A 22,526-nucleotide genomic window follows, 5' to 3' on the forward strand; every position below is an offset into this window, starting at 1 on the left:
ATAGTTTATGACTTGAAGAAACCCGTCACAACTATTGCTTTTTGATAGTGAGATCGATCGCATAGTTCACAAAAACCAAAGAGAAATAAGGCGAAGCTTAAGTTACACAGAGAACGAGCAAGAGGGCAATATTGAAACCCCAACCGAGGAGATGGCTGAAAACCAAGAAAATTCGCTACCTCCTGTGATTGTTGTTAATCAGAATCCTGTTCCATGTACTATGTATGATTATGCTAAACCTAATTTAACAGGAATTGAGTCAACTATAATTAGACCTGCTATTGCTGCAAATTATTTTGAACTGAAACCTAACACAATTCAAATGATGCAACAGTTTGTTCAGTTTGATGGTTTCAGGATGAGGATCCCAACGCTCACTTGGTAAATTTCCTAGAATTTTGCGATACCTTTAAAATTAATGGCATTTTTTATGACGCCATCCGTCTTCGGTTGTTTCCCTTTTCATTAAGGAATAAGGCTAAACAGTGGTTGAACTCGTTACCACGAGGGTCAATCACTACTTGGGAACAAATGACCGAAAAGTTTTTATTAAAATTTTTTCGACCGGCTAAAACAGCCAAATTACGTAACGATATCTCTTCTTTTGTGCAGATGGATTTAGAAACACTCTGCGATACATGGGAGAGATACAAGGACCTTTTGAGAAGGTGCCCTCACTATGGGTTACCGCTTTTGCTACAGATTCAAACATTCCATAATGACCTGAATCCTTCGACTCGACAGATGATTGATGCAGCTGCTAGAGGAACTATCAATAATAAAAACACCTGAGATAGCTTACGAATTTATTGAGAAGATGTCACTGAATAACTATCAGTGGCAAGTTATGAGAACAAAGCCGACGAAAATAGTCGGTGTTTTCAACCTCGACATGGTTACTACGCTATCTAACCAAGTAGAACTCTTAAATAAAAAGATTGACGGTTTGTGTGGTTCTACTCAGGTACATCCAGTGATGAGGTGCAATTCGAATGGAGGTGGAGCATACACAGAATGTCAACCCTTCAACCCTAGCATCGAGGAGGAACAAGTCCAATATATAGGTAACAATAACTCTAGATCTCAAAATAACCCATATAGTAACACTTATAATGTAGGTTGGAGGAACCATCCCAATTTCTCGTGGGGCAGTCAAGGAAATCAAAGGCCACAACATCCTCTGGGTTTTCAACAACCACCTTACCAGTAAGAAAAGAAGCCGAACCTTGAAGAGATGCTAACCAAATTCATCTCGATGTCAGAAACCCGTTATCAAAATACCAAGATAACACTCAAGAATCAACAAGCATTAATCCAAGGGCTTTGAAACTCAGATTGGACAGCTTGCCAAGTTGATTTCTAAATGACCACAAGGTAGCTTGCCAAGCAACACAGAATCTAACCCAAAGGAGCAACTCAACGCGATTACTAGTCAAGATGAGGAAGGGTTAGTCACACTTGAACCAGAACCAAGGCAAGAAACTGAGATAAGCAAAGGTAAAGATGAGGTAGACCACAATGAGCAGAAATCGATAAGTACAGAATACAAACCTCGTGTGCCATACCCTAATGCGAGATGGAAAGACCACTTAGATGAACAATTTGGTAAATTACTTAAACTCTTAAAAAAATTACATATTAACTTACCATTTATTGAAGCACTATCGCAGATGCCAAACGCAATGAAATTTTTAAAGGAGATTTTAGCAAATAAGCGGAAGTTGGACGAGGCTTTGCATGTGAAGCTAAACGGAGTTTGCTCAGCTATTCTACAGAATAAACTATGATCGCGTGATTTCATGATAGGTTTTAAATATTTATAATTACTCACTCTTGAACTAACTATTATCGCGATGTAGGCAAGTGTACTTATCGAATAATAGTATAGTTTTAGCAAGACTGGATTGTCGAACCCCAAGGAACTAAAAGTACTAGTAATGACTGTCTTTTCATTATTTAGCCTAAGAATAAAGAGGTTTTATTTTAATTGACTAATTATCTAAACTAAGAACGCACAGAGAAAAGAATTTGGGAATTACTTTTGGGAAAAATTGATTGACTTAAGACAATACCTAAGGAAAAATCCACCTAGACTTTACTTGTTATTCTGGCTCCGAATTGGACGATTTATTCATTCAACTTGTTCCGTAGAGATCCCTAAGTTTTGTTATTATCCCTATTCAAGACTAATAGCGTCTAATCCCTAGATTGAATAACTGAGACTTTTCTCTAATTAACACTCTAGGGTTGCATTAACTCGATCTATGGATCCCTTTATTAGGTTTCACCCTAATCCGGCAAAATCTTGTCACCCCATGTCTAGGCGCGCAATCAACTCCGTTTAATTATGACAAATGTACTCTTAGATAGGGTCTATTCCTCCTCTAAATAAGAGGTTTTCTTGAATTAGTATCTTGGGATATTAAAACAAGAATTAAGAACACATAATTAAGAACAAGTTAAATATTTATCATACGATTTAGAAAATAATAACAAGATTCGTCTTAGGTTTCATTCCCCTTAGGTATTTAGGAGTTTTAGTTCATAACTAAATAAGAAAACATCTCAGAAGAATAAAGAATACAAAACATAAAGAAAACCCAAAACTCCTGAAGGTAAATTGAGGAAGATCTTTAGTCTTGATGATGAATCCGGCTTCTAAGATGGATCAATCGGCTTCCTTGGAGTAATTCCTTACCTCCTATTCTCCGTCTCCATTTTCCTCCTCCTCTAGGGTGTATTTATAGGCTTTGGAATGCCTAAAAGCCCTCAAAATTGGCCTTTTCTGAATTAGACTCAACTTGGGCTTGGCAGGGACACGCCCGTGGCACACGCCCGTGTTCGATTACTTCAGGCCGTGTTCGAGCCTGCCAAATTGACACGGCCGTATGGTCTGCCCGTGTGAGGAGGTCCAGGCCGTGTTGATTTCGTACTTTGGCCCTTTTCTCCGTTTTTGGCCCGTTTCTCGTTCCTTTTCGCTCTCCTATGCTCTTCTAAGTATAAAACATGAAATTAAAGCATTAAGAGCTCTGAATTCACCAATTCTAATGAGAAATCATCCATAAAATGCATTAAACATAGGGTAAAAATATGAATAATTTATGGTTTGTCAAATACCCCTACACTTAAGCATTTGCTTGTCCTCAAGAAAAATTCTCAGTTCATAATCAAAATAAATTCTTCTCAACTTATAATTTCTATCGATAATATCTCACATTAATCCATAAGTAATCATACATTGAGAATTCAACTAAAAGAACATAAAAGTTCCAAACATTCCAAGTTTAGTATTTAATCATGCAAACATAGGTGTCTCCCCTCATCTAAGTAATTACCTTTGATTCAGAACATCACAGAGTTTCACATCCTCACTAAAGATTCACTCAAATCACTCGAGGTGTTTAAGGACAATAAATGAAGCACTCAATAGTCAATAATGAAAAGTCATTACCATAGGCTTGCATGAAAATCAAATCTCCACCACTATAATTTAAGATGATACATCAATCAAAAGGTCTTTAGAGGGTTTTAATGAGGCTTGGTTAGGGGGTGTGGTCACAAGCTGAAAGAAAGGGTTAGAATCGAGATTGAATTGAAAAATTACCTAACTAGAAAAAGAGTTAATGATTACATGCGTACAACAGAGCTTCTTCTCAGAATATGAAATTACAGATATGTATACATAGTTTTTTTATTTTTTTATTTTTTTTAAGAAAAAGTTAAATAATATAGACTAACTATTAAGAACAAAACATAGCTAAGCAATCCATTCAACTCAATCTCGATAAAAATAGGGATTAATTTAAGGGATTTCAACAATAATGAGTTAAAGGTTAATATTAAGGGTAATACAAGAAATGGCTTGTTAGGCTCAAGGGGGTTTACTAGGGGTTAATCGTGAAGGTAGTCTTTTCATGGCATGAGTGGGTTAATCCTAAGTGCCTTAATCATTTTGACATATCAAATCAAATGGTGTGGTATCGACATGCATAATCAAGCAAGTTCTAGAATAACAGTTCAATACTGACGCACTCAAAACAATAATAAAAGTGAGCATGAAAGAATTAATAGATGCTCAAAAGGCTGAAAAATATCACAAAAATTATGGCTTTTTGATGTTAAAAACTTGTGAATTCCAATTCAAAGTAATACCTAAACTTTGGGTAAATAGCCTAAGATTTTGAATTCTTAAAAATCAACTCATCATGCTTGATTCTCTAATGTCTTAAAGTTTAAACAATCAATGCATAAATGCCTATGTTTTAATTCAAGATATATCAATCAAAATCATAAATCAATTAAAATTTATCCTAAATATGATATGAGAGCTTTTTAAGAGAACAAGGCAGTCGTTTAGGGATTTTTTTGATAAGGAAATGAATGCCCCCCCACTTAAGACATACATTGACCTTAATGTACAACGATAGATATTAAAGTATAAAAATAAGATAGGGAGAGAAGTGAAACTTCCTGTATGATGAATTCCTCGTACTAGAGTTTTGGAGAGTAATCGGTTTGAGGTGGAGGAGGATACTCTGGCAGTCGTAGAGATTCATTAGTCCATAAGTCCTGCGCCAAAAGAATATTATATCTAGTGGTAGCTATGGTCGTGGTCGATCAGGACATGACAGTCGTGGAGAACCTTTCCCGGTGGAGTTTTAGTTCCTATATGACGATGAGCTTAAGAGCTCTATATAACTGTGATAAAATTAGGAAATTTTTAGGGGATATTAGGGGGAATAATTACTCAAAAAGAAATAACCGAAATTAATAATTAAAAATAAAATTTCTAGAATCTAATAAAAATAAAAAGTAGTTTCAATAAAAATTAAAAACATAAAATAATAAATAAATATTTTTAAACATCTTCATCGCTCGATGGTTCGCGAGGTGGGACTGGCGATGAGATGTGAAATTGCTGATAGATCTGCTGTAGAATAGCATCAATGTTGTCAAATCGTTCAAAACACTGCTGCTCGAATCTAGTGAGGCGCTCAGAGATGTCAGCATATGAAGTCGCCGCATGAACTGGACGAGAGGGTGGTGGTGGCTGAGTCGGTGGGTCCTCGTGCTGAGGGGGGACATCATCAGGAATGTCCTCGTAGGCCTCCTCCTCAGTAGATTGAGGGAGACGATACTGGGGGGGTAGGTTCCTCAGTGCCTCTCGATCATCCTCATGCTAAGCATGCTCGAGATGCCTTGTGGAGACATCTGGCCAATGAGGGTAAGGGATGATTCTTGGGCCACAGTGTTGAGGAGCCCGAAGTGTCACGCCAGTCAAGTCACGTAGCGGCCAATGGAGATGACCCCCTTCCTATGCCGCTCTGTTTGGTGTTGAATCGCGAGGGCGATGAAATAAGCAAGGTCGATGACGTGCCTTTACGACATGCACCATAAGAAGTAGACGTCGTGAGTGTTGATGATGCCAGTGCTCTCTCGCCTCCCTGCAATCGTGTGAGCTAAAATAGTGTGTAAGTACCTCAGGGATGGTGGGAGAACTGATGCCTTGGAGCGGCTAGGATTGTAGGAGGCCGTGCTAGAGGCCAAAGTGTGCCAGCACTTTGAGGGAGAGAAATGTATGTGGAGACTGAAAGCATGTAGTTCATTCTCCTCCTTGAACTCCTCCGTATATAAGCCTAGTGCAACACCAAACTCTAGGACGCTTAGCTGGCAGACTAACCCGCCTAGGTGAAATTGGACTGTGCCGGGATCATCGTAGATCGTCATTACGGTCTGAAGATGGAACGTTGAGCATAGTTCCATCGTAAGCTCAAGGTGTGTTGGCTTGATAATCCCACAGAATAGCTCCCAAGGGTCAGTGGTTAGGAGGGCTCGAATCGAATCAGCCAACTGAACCTGTTCTACAGCAGCCCAGTCGATGCAGCAACCCGCAATTAAAGGTCGAGCCCGAAGTATTTGGAAAAGTTCTTCCTGGTGCCCTCGGGGGAACTGTAGAAGAGGATGACGAATTTCTGCGGTTGAACCTATGGAAGAGGACGCTCCCTTCCTCTTCTTTGAAGCAGGTATGGCAGTTTTCTTTCCTCTTGAAGACGACATTGTGTACCTGCAAGTGGAAACATTAATTCGTCTTTTGATGAGTGGACAATTTATAATATATAAAAGGAATGCGACTAAATTCGAAAAGGAAAATGCATAAATATATTCAGCCATAATTACTAAATTCAATTAAAACAATAAGTTCAATGACCCATTTCTTTGTGGCATGAGCATGGTAATATAAGTAAAAATGGCAAGGAATGGAATGCAAAATACTATATGAATGAAAAGAGATGTCAACAAAATATGCATGATTATTTCAACTATCCTAGCCATGAATATTCACTTCTAACTAATTGAATGAAGTGTAGGAATCATGTAATGAGTAAGATTTTAAACATGAGAAAGATGATAACTTGTTTGATAAATGAAATTTATGTGATTATCAATATGGAAATAACATGAAAAATATAGATTAATATGATAAATGGCATTATAAATCAATGAAATAAAATAAAAAGGAGTTAACAAACACTAAGGGGAGAGATTGGGCGTCGAGAATGGAGTTGTAGGCTGCGCACGGGCATGGCAGGGAGGCCGTGTGGAGTAGCAGTGGCTAGGGTTAGGGTTTTTGAATGGGGAAGAAAGTGAATAGTGTAGGGTATTTATAGACTTTGGGTCACACGGCCAGGGCACATGCCCGTGTCCCCCAATTTCAGCCCATGTGATTCGTGAATTTCAAATTTGGGCGCATCTGACATTTAGTACACGCCCGTGTTCCTCGGGCGTGTGGGTTCACATGGCCGTGTCTAGCTTCGTTCGCTTCTCCCACGCCCGTGTGTTCAAGCCCCACACCCGTATTAATTTAACAGGTTCAACCACGGGTGTTCCACACGGGCGTGTCACACGCCCGTATTGTTTTGGCAGGCTCGCCCACGATTCTTCCACACGGGCATGTCGCACGCCCGTGTTGTTTTGGCAAGCTCGACCACGGTCATATCGCACGATTGTGGCGTTTAATTGTAGCCCATGTTGGGGACATCTTTTGCCCTTTTTTCACACGGCCTTAAGCACGCCCGTGTGCTTGGTCGTGTCTCTGTGGAAACACCTGTATTCAAGATTCCTATTAGTAAGTTAGGAGTTAAATACCAAAATTTAAAGAAATTAATATTATTAGTGCTCAGGTTGCCTCCCGAGAAGCGCTTATTTATAGTCTAAGCTCGACTTACCTCTCTAGTGAATGGTCATGGTGGTTTACGGAGTTATACTCCTCATTCCTGCTATCAATCTCATCAAAATAAGGATTTAATCGGGTGTTGTTTACTTTAAAAGTTCTGAACTTGGGATGACTCACCTCCACTGTACCGAATGGAAAAATACTGAGTACCATAAGAGGGATTTCCTCATTTGGTGTGGTAGTGGCAATGTGGGGATCTGCGGCATCTAATAAGACCTTATCACCAACCTTAAGTTGATTTGGAGAGGTATCGAGCTCATTTTAGTGTAGTTTCAGTTTGTCGGGTGTTCTTGGTTTGTGCGTCCACCATTCATTGAGTTCCTCGATTTGTAGTCTTCGATCTTCATGAACAGGTCCTCTACTATTGCTTGAGAATGACACGTGTGCTTCCTTCAGATTCATTTTCTGCAAAGTAGGTTGCACTATATTGTTAGTTTTAGTAGCATGGTTGAGATGATCACCTTCAATTCCTAATGTGTTGCCAGAATTGCGAGCTTGAAGGGTGATTGTTTCGTCTCCTACCCAGAGTGTGAGTGCACCTGTGCTAACATCAATGATGGTTTTAGCAGTTGTTAAAAAGGGCTTTTCTAAAATTAAGGGAGTGTTGCTATCCTCTTCTATGTCTAAAACAATAAAGCCAACGGGAAATATAAATTTATCGATTTTAACTAGCACATCTTCAATAATACCTCTAGGGAATCTTATAGTCTTATCTGCTAATTGAATGCTCATCCTAGTCTGTTTGGGTTTCCCGAGACCTAGTTGCTTAAACATTTTGTAAGGCATGACGTTGATACTAGCCCCTAGATCAGCTAATGCATGATTAACATCTAAACTACCAATTAAGCAAGGAGTAGTAAAGCTCTCTGGGTCTTTTAGTTTGTTGGGTAGTTTATTTTGAAGAATGGCCGAGCAAACTGCATTCACCTCCACATGCGACGCCTCGTCTAACTTCCACTTATTTGCTAAAAGCTCCTTTAAAAATTTCATTGCGTTTGGCATCTGCGATAGAGCTTCAATAAAAGGTAAGTTAATATGTAATTTTTTTAAGAGTTTAAGGAATTTACCAATTGTTCATCTGAGTGGTCTTTCCTTGTCGCGTTGGGGTATGGCACACGAGGTTTATATTTGACAGTCGCTGGTTTGTTTGTATTTTGATCTACCTCACCTTGACCTTTGCTTACCACAGTTTCTTGCCTCGGTTCTGGTTTAGGCTCAATGACTCTTTCGTCATCTTGAATATTAATTGCGTTGAGTTATTCCCTTGGGTTAGGTTCGGTATTACTTGGCAAACTATCTTGTAGTTATTCAGAGATTAGCTTGGAAAGGTGGCCTATCTAGGTTTTGAGGATTTGGATCGACGCTTGTTAATTTTTAAGTGTTGTCTCGGTGTTCTGAAAACGGGTTTCTGACACTGATATAAACTTTGAAAGCATCTCTTCAAGGTTTGGCTTCTTTTCCTGTTGGTAGGGTGGTTGTTGGTAGCCCAGAGGATGTTGTAGTTTTTGATTTCCTTGACCGCCCCATAAGAAATTGGGGTGGTTCCTCCAACCTGCATTATAAGTGTTACTATATGGATTTTTTTGAGGTCGAGGATTATTACCCATGTAGTTTAATTACTCATTATCCATGCTGTGGCCATAAGGTTGGTATTCTGAATGGTTTGTTCCACCGCTACTTGCTTTGCACTGCATTACTGTGTAAACCTGTGAAGAACTAAGAAAACCATCAATCTTTTTATTCAAGAGTTCTACCTGATTAGAGAGCATGGCGACCGAATCGACATTATAAACGCCGACTGTTTTCGTTAGCTTTGTCCTCATGATTTGCCACTGATAGTTATTCAGTGACATCTCCTCTATAAACTCATAGGCATCTTCCGGTGTTTTATTGTTGATAGTTCCGCCCGCCGCTGTGTCAACCATTTATCGAGTTGAAGGATTCAGGCCATTGTGAAATGTTTGTACTTGGAGCCAAAGCGGTAACCCATGGTGAGAGTATCTTCTCAAGAGGTCCTTGTATCTCTCCCATGCATTGTAGAATGTTTCTAAATCCATCTGCAGAAAAGAAGAGATATCATTACTTAATTTAGCCGTTTTAGCCAGTGGAAAATATTTTAGTAAAAATTTTTCAGTCATTTGTTCCCAAGTAGTAATTGACCCTCGTGGTAACGAGTTCAACCACTGTTTAGCTTTGTTCCTCAATGAAAAGGGAAACAACCGAAGACGAATGACATCATCTGAAACGCCATTGATTTTAAATGTATCGCAAAATTCCAAAAAGTTTGCTAAGTGAGCGTTGGGATCTTCATCCTGCAAACCATCAAACTAAACAAATTGTTGTATCATCTAAATAGTGTTAGGTTTTAATTCAAAAGTATTTGCAGTTATAGCAAGTCTAACTATGCTAGATTCAGTTCCTGTTAAAGAAGGTTTAGCATAATCATAAATAGTACATAGAGCAGGATTTTGATTAGCCGCAATTGCAGGAGTAGCTGATTGTCTTGCTTTTCAGCCATCTTTTTGATTGGGGGTTGAGTATCATCTTCTTGCTCATTCTCTGTGTATCGTAAGCTTCACCTTATTTCTCTTTGACTTCTACGAACTGTACAATCGATTTCTTCGTCAAAAAGTAATGGTCCTGACGGGTTTCTTCTAGTCATAAACTATAAAAACATGCCAAGAAAAAGTAAGTTAATAAATAATAATAATAATAAAATTAAATTGCAAGAAAAATAAATGGCTAAAGTAATAAAAATTGAGCGTTCCTAATATCTTAGTTCCCCAGCAGCGGCGCCAAAAACTTGATCGCATGATTTCGTGATAGGTTTTAAATATTTATAATTACTCGTTCTTGAACTAACTATTATCGCGATGTAGGCTAGTGTACTTATCGAATAATAGTATAGTTTTAGCAAGACTGGATTGTCGAACCCCAAGGAACTAAAAGTACTAGTAATGACTATCTTTTCATTATTTAGCCTAAGAATAAAGAGGTTTTATTTTAATTGACTAATTATCTAAACTAAGAACGCACAGAGAAAAGAATTGGGGAATTGCTTTTGAGAAAAATCGATTGACTTAAGACAATACCTAAGGAAAAATCCACATAGACTTTACTTGTTATTCTGGCTCCAAATCGGACGATTTATTCATTCAACTTGTTTCGTAAAGATCCCTAAGTTATGTTATTATCCCTATTCAAGACTAATAACATCTAATCCATAGATTGAATAATCAAGAGTTTTCTCTAATTAACATCTAGGGTTGCATTAACTCAATCTATGGATCCCTTTATTAGGTTTCACCCTAATCCGGCAAAATCTTGTCACCCTATGTCTAGGCACGCAATCAACTCCGCTTAATTATGACAAATGTACTCTTAGACAAGGTCTATTCCTCCTCTGAATAAGAGCTTGTCTTGAATCAGTATCCTGGGATATTAAAACAAGAATTAAGAACACATAATTAAGAACAAGTTAAACATTTATCATGCGATTCAGAAAATAATAACAAGATTCGTCTTAGGTTTCATTCCCCTTAGGTATTTAGGGGTTTTAGTTCATAACTAAATCAGAAAACATCTCAGAAGAATAAAGAATACAAAACATAAAGAAATCCCAAAACTCCTGAAGGAAAATTAAGGAGAGATCTTCAGTCTTGATGATGAATCTGACTTTTGAGATGGATCAATCGGCTTCCTTGGAGTAATTTCTTACCTCCTGTTCTCCGTCACCCTTTTCCTCCTCCTCTAGGGTGTATTTATAGACTTTGGAATGCCTAAAAGCCCTCAAAATTGGCCTTTTCTGAATTGGACTCAACTTGGGCTCGGTAGGGACACGCCCGTGGCACACGCTCGTGTTCGATTACTTCAGGCCGTGTTCGAGCCTTCCAAATTGACACGGCAGTGTGGTCTGCCCGTGTGAGAAGGTCCAAGCCGTGTTGATTTCGTACTTTGGCCCATTTTCTCCGTTTTTGGCTCGTTTCTCGTTCCTTTTCGCTCTTCTATGCTCTCCTAAGTATAAAACATGAAATTAAAGCATTAAGAGCATCGAATTCACCAATTCTACTGAGAAATCATCCATAAAATGCATTAAACATGGGGTAAAATTATTATAATTTACGGTTTATCAAACTACCCAACAAATTGAAAGATCTAGGGAGTTTTACAATTCCTTGCTTAGTTGGTAGTTTAGATGTTAATAATGCATTAGCTGATTTAGGGGCTAGTATTAACGGCATGCCTTACAAAATGTTTAAACAACTAGGTCTTGGGAAACCCAAACAGACTAGGATGAGCATTCAATTAGCAGATAAAACTAAAAGATTTCCTAGGGGTATTATTGAAGATGTGTTAGTTAAAATACATAAATTTATATTTACTATTGACTTCGTTGTTCTAGACATAGAGGAGGATAGCAACATTCCTTTGATTTTAGGAAAGCCCTTTTTAGCAACTGCTAGAACGATTATTGATGTTGGCACAGGTGAGCTCACACTTCATGTCGGAGACAAAACAATCACCCTTCAAGCTCACAATTCGGGCAACACATCGAAAATTGAAGGTGATTGTCTAAACCGTTCTACTAAAACTAACAATATGGTACAACCTACTTTGCAAGAAATGAGTTTGAAGAAAGTACATGAGCCATTTTCAAGAAATAGTAGAGAACCTATTCATGAAGAATGAAGGCTACAAATCGAGGAGCTAGATGAATGACGGACACATAAACTGAGAACATTCGATAAACCAAAACTATGTCAGCATGAGCTCAATACCTTTCTAAATCAACTTAAGGTTGGAGATAAAGTTTTATTAGATGTCGCAGATCCTCACATTGTCACTACCAAATCAAATGAAGAAATCCCTCTTACGGTACTTAGCATTTTCCCATTCGATACAGTCGAGGTAAATCATCCTAAGTTTGGCACTTTTAAGGTAAACAATACCCGCCTAAAACCTTACGCCTAAAACCTTATTTTGATAAGATTCACAGCAGGAATAAGGAGTATAAACTCCTCGAACCACCATGACCAATCAATGGAAAGGTAAGTCGAGTTAGACTATAAATAAGTGCTTCTCGGGAGGCAACCCGAGCACTAACAATATTACTTTCTTTAAATTTTAGTTTTTAAAATCTAACATACTAACCAAATCATTGAACACGGGCTTTTCAGAACCACACGGTCAGGTACACGGGCATGCCGTAGGTGATACACATACCACGAGATGCAACACGGCCGTATCGGGAAAACATTTCTTCCTCAACACAAGCTACGATAAGTAGCCGAGGTCGTACAACATCGCCATGGGCGAAACTGCGAAAATAACACTGGCGTGTGTTTGCATACACGGGCGTGGGAGAAGCGAACGGAGATTGACACAGCCGTGCAACATAGCCGTGTACACCAATGCGCCTAATTTCGAAAATTGTGAAATGCAAGGGCTGAGCTTAAAGCACACAGGCGTGCCCACGACCGTGTGCCCCAATTTCTCTATAAACACCTATTATTTCTTTTATTTTATTTTTATCTCTATATTTTGGAATTATTTTTTTATTTCCTTTTAATACTATTTTATCTTGAGTTTTTACAATTTTTATTCTTCGGCTATTTCATTACGAATAATTATGCTTCAGTATACCTCTTAAAGAGTTCCTGATTTTATCACAGTTATAAAGAGCTCCTCAGCTCATCATCACATAGGAACTAAAAACTCCACCGAGAAAGGTTCCCCACGACTGCCATGTCTTGCTCGACCATAGCCAACTTCAGATATAATATTCTTTTGACGCAGGACTTATGGACTAATGAACCTCTACCAATACCGGAGTATCCTCCTCCACCCTCACGCCGATTATTCTCCAAAACTCCAGTTTAAGGAAATTCATTCATCACTCAGGAAGTTTCATTTCTCTCCCTTTCTTATATTTATATTATTTTCTACATATCTATCTTTGTACATTGAGGGCAATGTACATCTTGAGTGTGGGAGGTACTCATTTCAATATCAGAAAAATCCCTGAATGATTTCCTTGTTCTCTTGAAAAGCTCTCATATCATGTTTAGGATAAATTTTGATTGATTTATGACTTTTATTGATATATCTTGAATTAAAACATAGGCGTTTATGCATTGATTGTTTAAACTTTAAGACATTAGAGAATTAAGCATGATAAGTTTATTTTTAAGAATCTAAAATTTTAGGTTGTTTGCCCAAGTTTAGGTATTACCTTGAGTTGGAATTCACAAGTTTGAACATCAAAAAGCCATAATTGTTGTGAGATCTTGAGCCTTTAGAGCATCTATTATTTCTTTCATGCTCACTTTCATTATGAGTGCGTCAGTATTGAATTGTTATTCTAGAACTTGCTTGATTATGCACGTCAAGACCACACTATTTGATTTGATATGTCAAAATGATGAAGGCACTTAGGTTTAACCCACTCACTCCATAAAAGCCTACCTTCACAATTAACCCTTAGTGAACCCCCTTGAGCCTAACTACTCATTCATTGATTTACCCTCGATATTAACCCATAACTCATTATTTTTGTAATCCCCTAAATTAATTTGATCCCTATTTTTGTCGAGATTTGAGTTGGAATAATTGCTTAGCTATGTTTTATTCTATTTTGTAATTTGACTTGCTCTTAAAAATAATAAATAAATACATGTATACATATTAGTAGTAGTGACCTTCTGAGCTAAAGAAGTTAAATTCCATATTCTGAGAAAAAGCTCTGTTGTACGCAATTGATGACTAGCCATTTTTCTTGCTAGGAAATTTTTCAATTCAATCTCGATTCTAACATTTTCTTTCAGCTTGTGACCACACCCTCTAACTAAAAGCCACGTTACAACCCTCTAAAGACCTTTTGATTGATGTTTCATCTTAATTTATAGTGGTGGAGATTTGATTTTCATGCAAACCTATGGCAATGACTTTTCATTATTGACTATTGAGTGCTTCATTTATTGTCCTTAAACACATCGAGTGATTTGAGTGAATCTTTAGTGAGGATGTGAAACTTTGTGACATTTTGAATCAAAGGTAATTACTTAGACAAGGGGAGACACCTATGTTTTCATGATAAAATACTCAACTTGGAATGTTTGAAACTTTGATGTTCTTTCAGTTTAATTTTCAATGTAGGATTACCTATGGATTATTTTGAGATATTATCAATAGAAATTATAAGTTGAGAAGAATTTATTTTGATTATGAGTTGAGGATTTTGCTTGAGGACAAGCAAATGCTTAAGTGTGGGGGTATTTGATAAACCGTAATTTATACATATTTCTATCTAATGCTTAGCATATTTTATGGATTATTTTTCCTTAAAATTAGTGAATTCGATGCTCCTAATGCCTTAATTTCATGTTTTATATTTAGGTGAGCATAGGAGAGTGAAAGGAATGAGAAACGAGCCAAAAATAGAGAAAATGGGCCAACATAAAAAATCAACACGGCCTGGACCTCCTCACACGAGCAGACCACATGGCCATGTCAATTTGGTAGAATCGAAGCACAACTTACACGGGTGGACTACACGGTCGTGCCTATTTAACAAGATTGACCACGGCCTCAAGTAATCGCACACGGGCGTGTCACATGGGCGTGTCCCTGTCGAGCCCAAGTTGAGTCTAATTCGGAAAAGGCCAATTTTGAGGGTTCTTAGGCATTCTAAAGCTTATAAATACACCCTACAGGAGGAGGAAAAAGTACACACAGAGAAGGAAGTAGGGAACTACTCAAGGAAAGCCGATTGATACATATCAGAAGCCGGATTCATTATCAAAACTGAAGATCTCCCCTCAATTTCCCTTCAGGAGTTTTGGGTTTTTTTATGTTTTGTATTCATTATTCTTCCGAGATGTTTACCTTTTTAGTTATAAAATAAAACCCTTAAATACCTAAGGGAAATGAAACCTAAGACAGATCTTGTTATTATTATCTGAATTGTATGATAAATAATTGACTTGTTCTTAATTATGTGTTCTTAATTCTTGTTTTGATAATCCAGGATATTGATTCAAGTTAAGCTCTTATTCAGAGGAGGAATAGACCCTATCTAAGAGTACATTTGTTGTCATAATTAAGCGGAGTTGGTTGCGCGCCTAGAGATAGGGTGACAAGATTTTGCCAGATTAGGGTGAAACCTAATAAGGGGATCCATAGATCGAGTTAATACAACCCTAGGGAGTTAATTAGAAAGAGATTTCAATTATTCAACCTAGGGTTAGACGTTGTTAGTCTCGAGAGGGATAAAAATATAACTTAGGGATTTCTACGGATCAAGTCAAATGAATAAATCATCTGATTCAGAGTCAAATAACAAGTGAAGTCTAGGTGGATTTTTCCTTAGGTATTGTCTTAATTCAATCGTTTTTCCAAAAGTAATTCTCCAATTCTATTTTCTATGAATTCTTAGTTTATTTAATTAGTTAGTTAAAACAAACCCCATTATCCTAAGCTAGATAATAAAAAGACAGTCATTACTAGTACTTTTAGTTCCTTTGGGTTCGACAATCCGGTCTTGCTAAAGCTATACTACTGTTCGATAGGTACACTTGCCTTCATCGTGATAATAGTTAGTTTCAAGAATGATTCGTTATAAATTTTTAAAACCTGTCACGAATATCACGTATCAAATCGAGATTAATTTAATAAATTACAAAACTTAGAATAATAACGCTAATTACTGAATTACAAACAATTGCCAAAATTAAAACCATTCGGAACTAATGAAGTGAGCTTTTTGTCACTATAATAACTTTAACTTATCCAAGCTCTTTATAATATGAATACAAATATACTATTTTTTTTGAATAAGAACAATAATGGAGAGTACATAGTAAGGAATAATTCAGCAACTGAAATGGACGAAAATAGTTAGGTAACTAATTAACTCAAATATCGATAAAAAGGGAGTCAATAAAAAGGGAAAAATTCTTAAAGAACCAAAAAGGGTTAAGTTGTGGGTTAGCATTAAGAGAGAAATCAAGAAACAGTGGTTAAGACTCAAAAGGGTTCACTAAGGGTCAATTATGTGGGTAGGCTTTTTATAGGGTAAGTGGGTTAAAATCTAAGTGCCTTTATCATCTCAGTATATCAAATCAAAAGTGTGGTCTTGACATGCATAATTGAAGCAAGTTCTAGAATAACAAATCAATGTTGACACACTCATAACCAAAAAAATCAGTGAGCAAGAAAGATATATGCTCTAAAAGGCTCAAAATCTCACAAAAATTATAGGTATTTGATGTCAATCCTGTAAATTCAAAACTTTAAGATAATACCTCAATTCAGGGAAACAACCTAGCAATTTTAATTCTCAAAAGTCAACTTATCATGCTTGATTCTAAAATGCTTTTAAATTTTAAACAATCAATGCACAATTCCCTATAATTAAATTCAAAACGTATTAATAGAAATTATAAATCAATCAGAATTCACTTTAATAATAGTTTGAGGAAATTATTTGAGAACGAGATAAAAAATTAGGGATTTTCTAATAAACATATAAATAACCTCCCCACGCTTAAGATGTACATTGTCCTCAATGTACGAAGATAGATAATAATAATATAAGCATAATATTAGAAGAGAATGAGAGAAACAAAACTGCCCTAATTTTTGGATGAAATCTTTGGACGAGTGAAAGCTAGAGTTGTAGATAAGGCTAATCAAAGGCATGATTTTGAGTTACTAATAAGAAAATAAACACAACTGTGGAAGAGAATTAAGGGATTACTTGATAATGACCATAAAGATAAACATAGTTAAAAATATAAAACATAAGTATTAAGAGAAATAAATAAAACAAAAACCAAAAAAATAAAATAAAATAAAAATAAATGGACTCAAAGGTCCTCATCATCAAATGCGTCAGCGTCACGAGGTGGCGGTGGTGGTGGAGGCGAGATGTGGAAGTGCTAGCAGATCTGCTGCAGAGTTGTCTCAATGCTATCGTACCTCGTAAAACACTATTGCTCGAAGTGAGTGAGTCGCTCAGATATATCAGTCAAAGTGGCAGCAGGAGGTCGATGACTCAGTGGTGGTGGTGGGTGTGGGTCCTCGTGAGGGGGAGTGACATCATCAATAATGTCCTCTAGCTCATCCTAATCATCAGAGTGAACGAGTCTATACTGAGGGGGGTCGAATCTACGACGTCGCTCTTTCATCCTCATGTAGATCATACTAGAAATTCCCTGAGGATTCATCTGGCCTACTAGTGTGAGTGTTGATGACATCTCTGGAGTGTAAAAAAGACCAAAGTGTCGAGTGAGGTGAGTCACGTAAGGGCCTAGACAGATAGGGCTCTTACTGTGGAGATCTGTCTGCTGGCGAAAGGGGAGAGCAATGAAATAAACTAAGTCGAATATGTGGTCGGTTGCATGCTCCAAAGATAGTATGCTTCAGTAGTGCTGACAACTCCTGTGCTCTCTCTCCTGCCAGTCAACATGTGCGCTAATAAGCTGTGGATGTATCGTAGAGCCGGAGAAAGAGATGTCACCTTCAAGCAACTCACGTCATAACGGATTTGACTAGCTGTGAGATCAGTCCAACAGCATGAAGGTGAGTAATAGATGTTACGGTGGAGGTAAAGATAATTATCGGCACCTATAAACTCATCAGTGTAGATGTCTAAAGCTGCGCCAAACTCAAGGATGCTCATATGTCGCACTAAGCCACCAAGTCGAAAAGTGATAGTACCGGCCTCGTTATGGGTATTCATCACGTGCTGTAGTTGGAAAGTAGTGCAAAAATCCAAGGTAAACTCTGAATAGGTGGGCTCGATAATCGCAAAGAAACGATCCAACGGGGCAGTGGTAATGAAAGCATGGACCTCATCAGCTAGTCCGACCTGCTCCAATGAGGCCCAGTCAATACATCGGCCCAATCCTAGCGACCGCACACGTAAAAGCTGAAACAAGTCATCCTGTGGGCCTGACAAAAATCGAAGCAGAAGGTGACAAGCTTCGGTCGAGGCACTTGAGGAGGTTGCGCCAGGCCACTTCCGGTTTTTTTCAAGCGGGAACGGTAACTTTGGATTTGCCTCGAGTGTTTGTCATGAGAATCTACAATAAAGCAAGCAAATATTAATTAAGATGAACTAATCAAGATAGATGCATGCTAATGAAGCTTCGCAGTTGGCTTAATAATTGTGAAAATAATAAAACTAACGAAATTCATGCTATGACCAATCAAAGGGCTGATATTGAGTACATCAAAACATGAAGCAGCTTACTAGCAACCAAATCCCAGTGCAGAATAACTAAGCTAAGGAAAAGTATAATACTACTGAGTAAGATAATATCAGATCAACCACAATATATGCATTTTTTTCAAATATATGTCTAGCATGTTAAAAAAAATCAATAATGGAGAAACAAAATTCATGTTGTAATAACGAAAAGCAGTAAAACTAATTATAGATATGACTAAATAAATAAATAAAAATAAAGGGAAATAATAATAATAACACTACTACTAACGATAATAAAAAGATTAATAAAAATTAATAAAATAATAGATCTAATAGGATACTGGGTAAAAAGGAAGAAAAAGAACCGACAGTGGTAGGGAGTTTTGAAGGGGCGCGCAACGGTGGTCAAATGGTGGGAGGGGCCGGGCGATGGAGTGGTGCGTGAAGAGGAAAAGGGGAAGGGGGTTCGGCTAAGGGAAGGGGAGTTGTGGGTAAAGAGGAAAGGGGAAGAAAGAAATGGAGGAAGTCGCAGATGGGGGTGAGGTTTGGTTAGTTGGAGCAGGTGTGTGTGGATGAGGAGGAAGAAGGATGGTGAGGGTGAAGGTGGTGGTTAAAGGTGGCCGGTGTTATGCAATTTTAGGGCTGCGGCGGTTTAGGGAAGAAGAGATGAGAAAAAGACAAAAGATGAAAAGGGGATTAGGGTTAAATGGGGGCACAGTCGTGTGAAGCCCGTGTTGGGCCACACGGCCGTGTGGCTCGAGTATTGCCCATGTAAGTCGTGAAGATTTAATGACCATTCTTCACACTGCCTAGGACAGACCCGTATGTCCAGGCCATGTGGTTCACACGGCCGCGTGCTACATTGTTCACTTCTCCCACGCCCGTGTGTTCGAACACACGGCCGTGTGGTTCGCCCGTGTAACTCTCTAACTTATTTAAAATTTGAAAATTTAGCTCTAGTTTTCACACGGCCCTGCCGCACACCCGTGTGGCCTCTTTTAGCCTGTGCCTGTTGAGTTTGGGTAATTTAAGCCTTGTTTCCACACGCCCGTGTGTCCAGGCCATGTGGGTCACTGTACCTCTATAAAAACACGAAAAATAGATAAAATAAATGGGTTAGTGGTGTTAGTGCTCGGGTTGCCTCTCGAGAAGCGCTTATTTATAGTCTAAGCTCGACTCACCTCATATTTGCATGGTCATGGTGGTTCAAGGAGCTGAAACTCCTCATCCCTGCTATCAAGCTTATCAAAATAAGGTTTTAGATGAGTATTATTTACGTTAAAAGTGCCAATTTTGGAATGAGTTACCTCGACTGTACCATATGGGAAAACGTTGAGTATCGTAAAAGGGATTGCTCCATTAGGTTCAGAAGTGGCAACACGAGGATCTGCCTTATCAACAGTACTTTGTCTCCAACCTTTAGTTGATTCTATTCACCTCTAAGTTTATCGTGGCACTAATTTGGTTCATCATGTATTCTCGGTTTCTCCTTAATTCTTGTTTGCCATTCATCTAGTTCCTCGATTTGTAATCTTCGTCCCTCAAAAGTTGTTTGTGGCTCCATTACTTTATCCCTAGGGATTTCTTGTACAGAAGGTTGAGCTAAGATGTTATTCTCATGGAGAGAATTCGTAATATCATCTCGATCACTAGATAGTCTGACGGAATCACGAGCTTGAAGTTTAATCGTGTCATCACCTACACGAAGCATTAATTCTCTTGTACCAACATCAATAATAGTTCTCGCAGTTGCTAAAAAGGGTCTACCTAGAATTAAAGTTACATCACTATCCTCATCCATGTCTAAGACAACAAAATCGACTGGAATATAAATTTGTCAATTTTGACAAGCACATCTTCAATTATACCCCTAGGAATTCTAATGATTTTATCAGCCAATTGAATGCCCATCCTAGTTTGTTTGGGTTTCCCTAGTCCTAGTTGTTTAAACATATTGTATGTCATAACATTAATATTTGCCCCTAAATCAGCTAAGGCATTATTAACATTTAAACTACCAATTAAACAAGGAATCGTAAAACTCCCTGGATCTTTCAATTTATTAGGTAGCTTGTTTTGCAGAATAGCCGAGAAGACTGCATTTAATTCCACATGCGATGACTCATCTAACTTTCATTTATTTTTCAAAAGTTCTTTAAAAAATTTAACTGCGTTTGGCATATCCAAAAGAGCTTCAATGAACGATAAGTTAATATGCAACTTTTTTAACAGTTCAAGAAATTTACCAAATTGTTCGTTGGTGCAATCTTTCTTAGTTGCGTTGGGAAATGGCACATGAGGTGTATACTCTCTACTTACCGGTTTCTGCTTACTGTGGTTCACCTCATCCTTACCTTTACTTACCACAAGTCATCACCTCGGTTCTGGTTCAGGTTCAACTAACCCTTCTTCAACTCGAGCAGTAATCGCATGAAGCTGTTCTCTTGGGCTAGTTTTGGTGTTACTTGGCAAGTTACCTTGTAGTCATTCAGAAATCAACTTAGCAAGCTGTCCTATTTGAGTTTCAAGCCCTTGAATCGACCCTTGCTGATTCTTAAGCGCTATTTTGGTATTCTAAAAGTGAGTTTCTGACACCGAGATGAATTTTGTAAGCATCTCTTCAAGGTTTGATTTCTTCTCTTGTTGGTAAGGTGGTAGTTGAAAACCTAGAGGATTTTGTGGTCTTTGCTTTCCTTGACTACCCCACTAGAAATGGCGATGGTTCCTCCAACTTGCATTATAAGTGTTACTATACGAGTTATTTTGAGGTCTAGAATTATTACCCATATAGTGGACTCGCTCCTCCTCGGTGCTAGAGTTGAAGGATGGATAATCTGTGTTGTGTACTCCTCCTCCATTTCAATCAGACCTCAACACTGGACGTACCTGAGTAGAAACACACAAACCATCAATCTTTTTATTTAAAAGTTCTGCCTGGTTAGATAGCATAGTGACCGCGTCGAGGCTGAAAAAACAAACTGCTTTTGTCAGCTTCGTTCTCATGACTTGCCACTGATAATTATTCAGGGACATTTCTTTAATAAATTCGTAAGCCTCTTCAGGTGTTTTGTTGTTTAAAGTTCCACCAGCGGCTGCATCGATCAGTTGTCTTGTTGAGGGGTTCACACCGTTGTAAAAAGTCTGGACCTGCAGCCATAGAGGTAGCCTATGGTGAGGGCACCTTCTCAATAAGTCTTTGTATCTCTCCCATGTGTCATAAAGAGTTTCTAAATCCATCTGTACAAAAGAACAGATATCATTCCTCAATTTTTTCGTTTTGACCGATGGAAAGTATTTGAATAAAAAAATTTTGGTCATTTGTTCCCAAGTAATGATTGACCCTCGTAGTAATGAGTTCAACCACTGTTTAGCCTTATTCCTTAATGAAAAAGGAAATAACCAAAGGCAGATGGCATCGTCAGAAACACCATTAATCTTAAAAGTATTGCAGATTTCCAGCAAATTTTCTAAATAAGTGTTTGGATCCTCGTCCTACAAACCATCAAACTAAACAAACTGTTGTATCATTTGAATCGTGTTAGATTTCAGCTCAAAATTATTTGCAGCAACAGCAGGTCTAACTATACTCGATTCAATTCCTGTTAAAGTAGGTTTAGATATTCATACATAGTACGAGGAGCGGGATTCTGATCTATTGGATTTGCAGCAACCACAAGAGGTAGCGGATTATTCTGATTTTCAGCCATCTCCTCGGTGCTAGTGTGAATATCGCCCTCTCGCTCTTCCTCTATGTATTGTAGGCTTCGCCTTATTTCTCTTCGGTTTCTGCGAGCTATGCTCTCAATCTCACTATCAAAAAGCAAAGGTCCTGACGGGTTTCTTCTAGTCATAAACTATAAAAACCTGCTAGAAGTAAAGAAAAGAAAATTTAGTAATTAAAACAAAAACAAAATTAAATTGTAATAAAAATAAAAAATGGCTAAAGTAATAAAAATTAAGCGTTTCTAATATCTTAGTCCCCGAAAACGGCACCAAAAACTTGATGGTCGCTAAACTAACTAAAAAAAATTGACTAAGGCAAGCGCATCTATCAAACAGTAGTATAGTTGAGGTGAGACC

At 38.0% G+C, this 22,526-nt stretch overlaps 3 non-coding genes across 3 annotated transcripts; 2 read left to right on the top strand and 1 right to left on the bottom strand.

Moving 5' to 3' along the window:
- Positions 1-579: 579 nt before the first annotated feature.
- On the bottom strand, positions 580-686 carry LOC121230135 (small nucleolar RNA R71). The gene has a single exon (XR_005928087.1). It is a non-coding gene; the product is annotated as a small nucleolar RNA R71 (small nucleolar RNA).
- An 8,531-nt stretch (positions 687-9,217) lies between these two features.
- Positions 9,218-9,324, top strand: LOC121229875 (small nucleolar RNA R71). Its single transcript, XR_005927830.1, has one exon. It is a non-coding gene; the product is annotated as a small nucleolar RNA R71 (small nucleolar RNA).
- A 12,285-nt stretch (positions 9,325-21,609) lies between these two features.
- Positions 21,610-21,716, top strand: LOC121229830 (small nucleolar RNA R71). The gene has a single exon (XR_005927785.1). It is a non-coding gene; the product is annotated as a small nucleolar RNA R71 (small nucleolar RNA).
- The last annotated feature ends 810 nt before the right edge of the window (positions 21,717-22,526 follow it).

This window comes from Gossypium hirsutum, chromosome A05 (assembly GCF_007990345.1).
Source record: "Gossypium hirsutum isolate 1008001.06 chromosome A05, Gossypium_hirsutum_v2.1, whole genome shotgun sequence".
Lineage (NCBI taxonomy): Eukaryota > Viridiplantae > Streptophyta > Magnoliopsida > Malvales > Malvaceae > Gossypium > Gossypium hirsutum.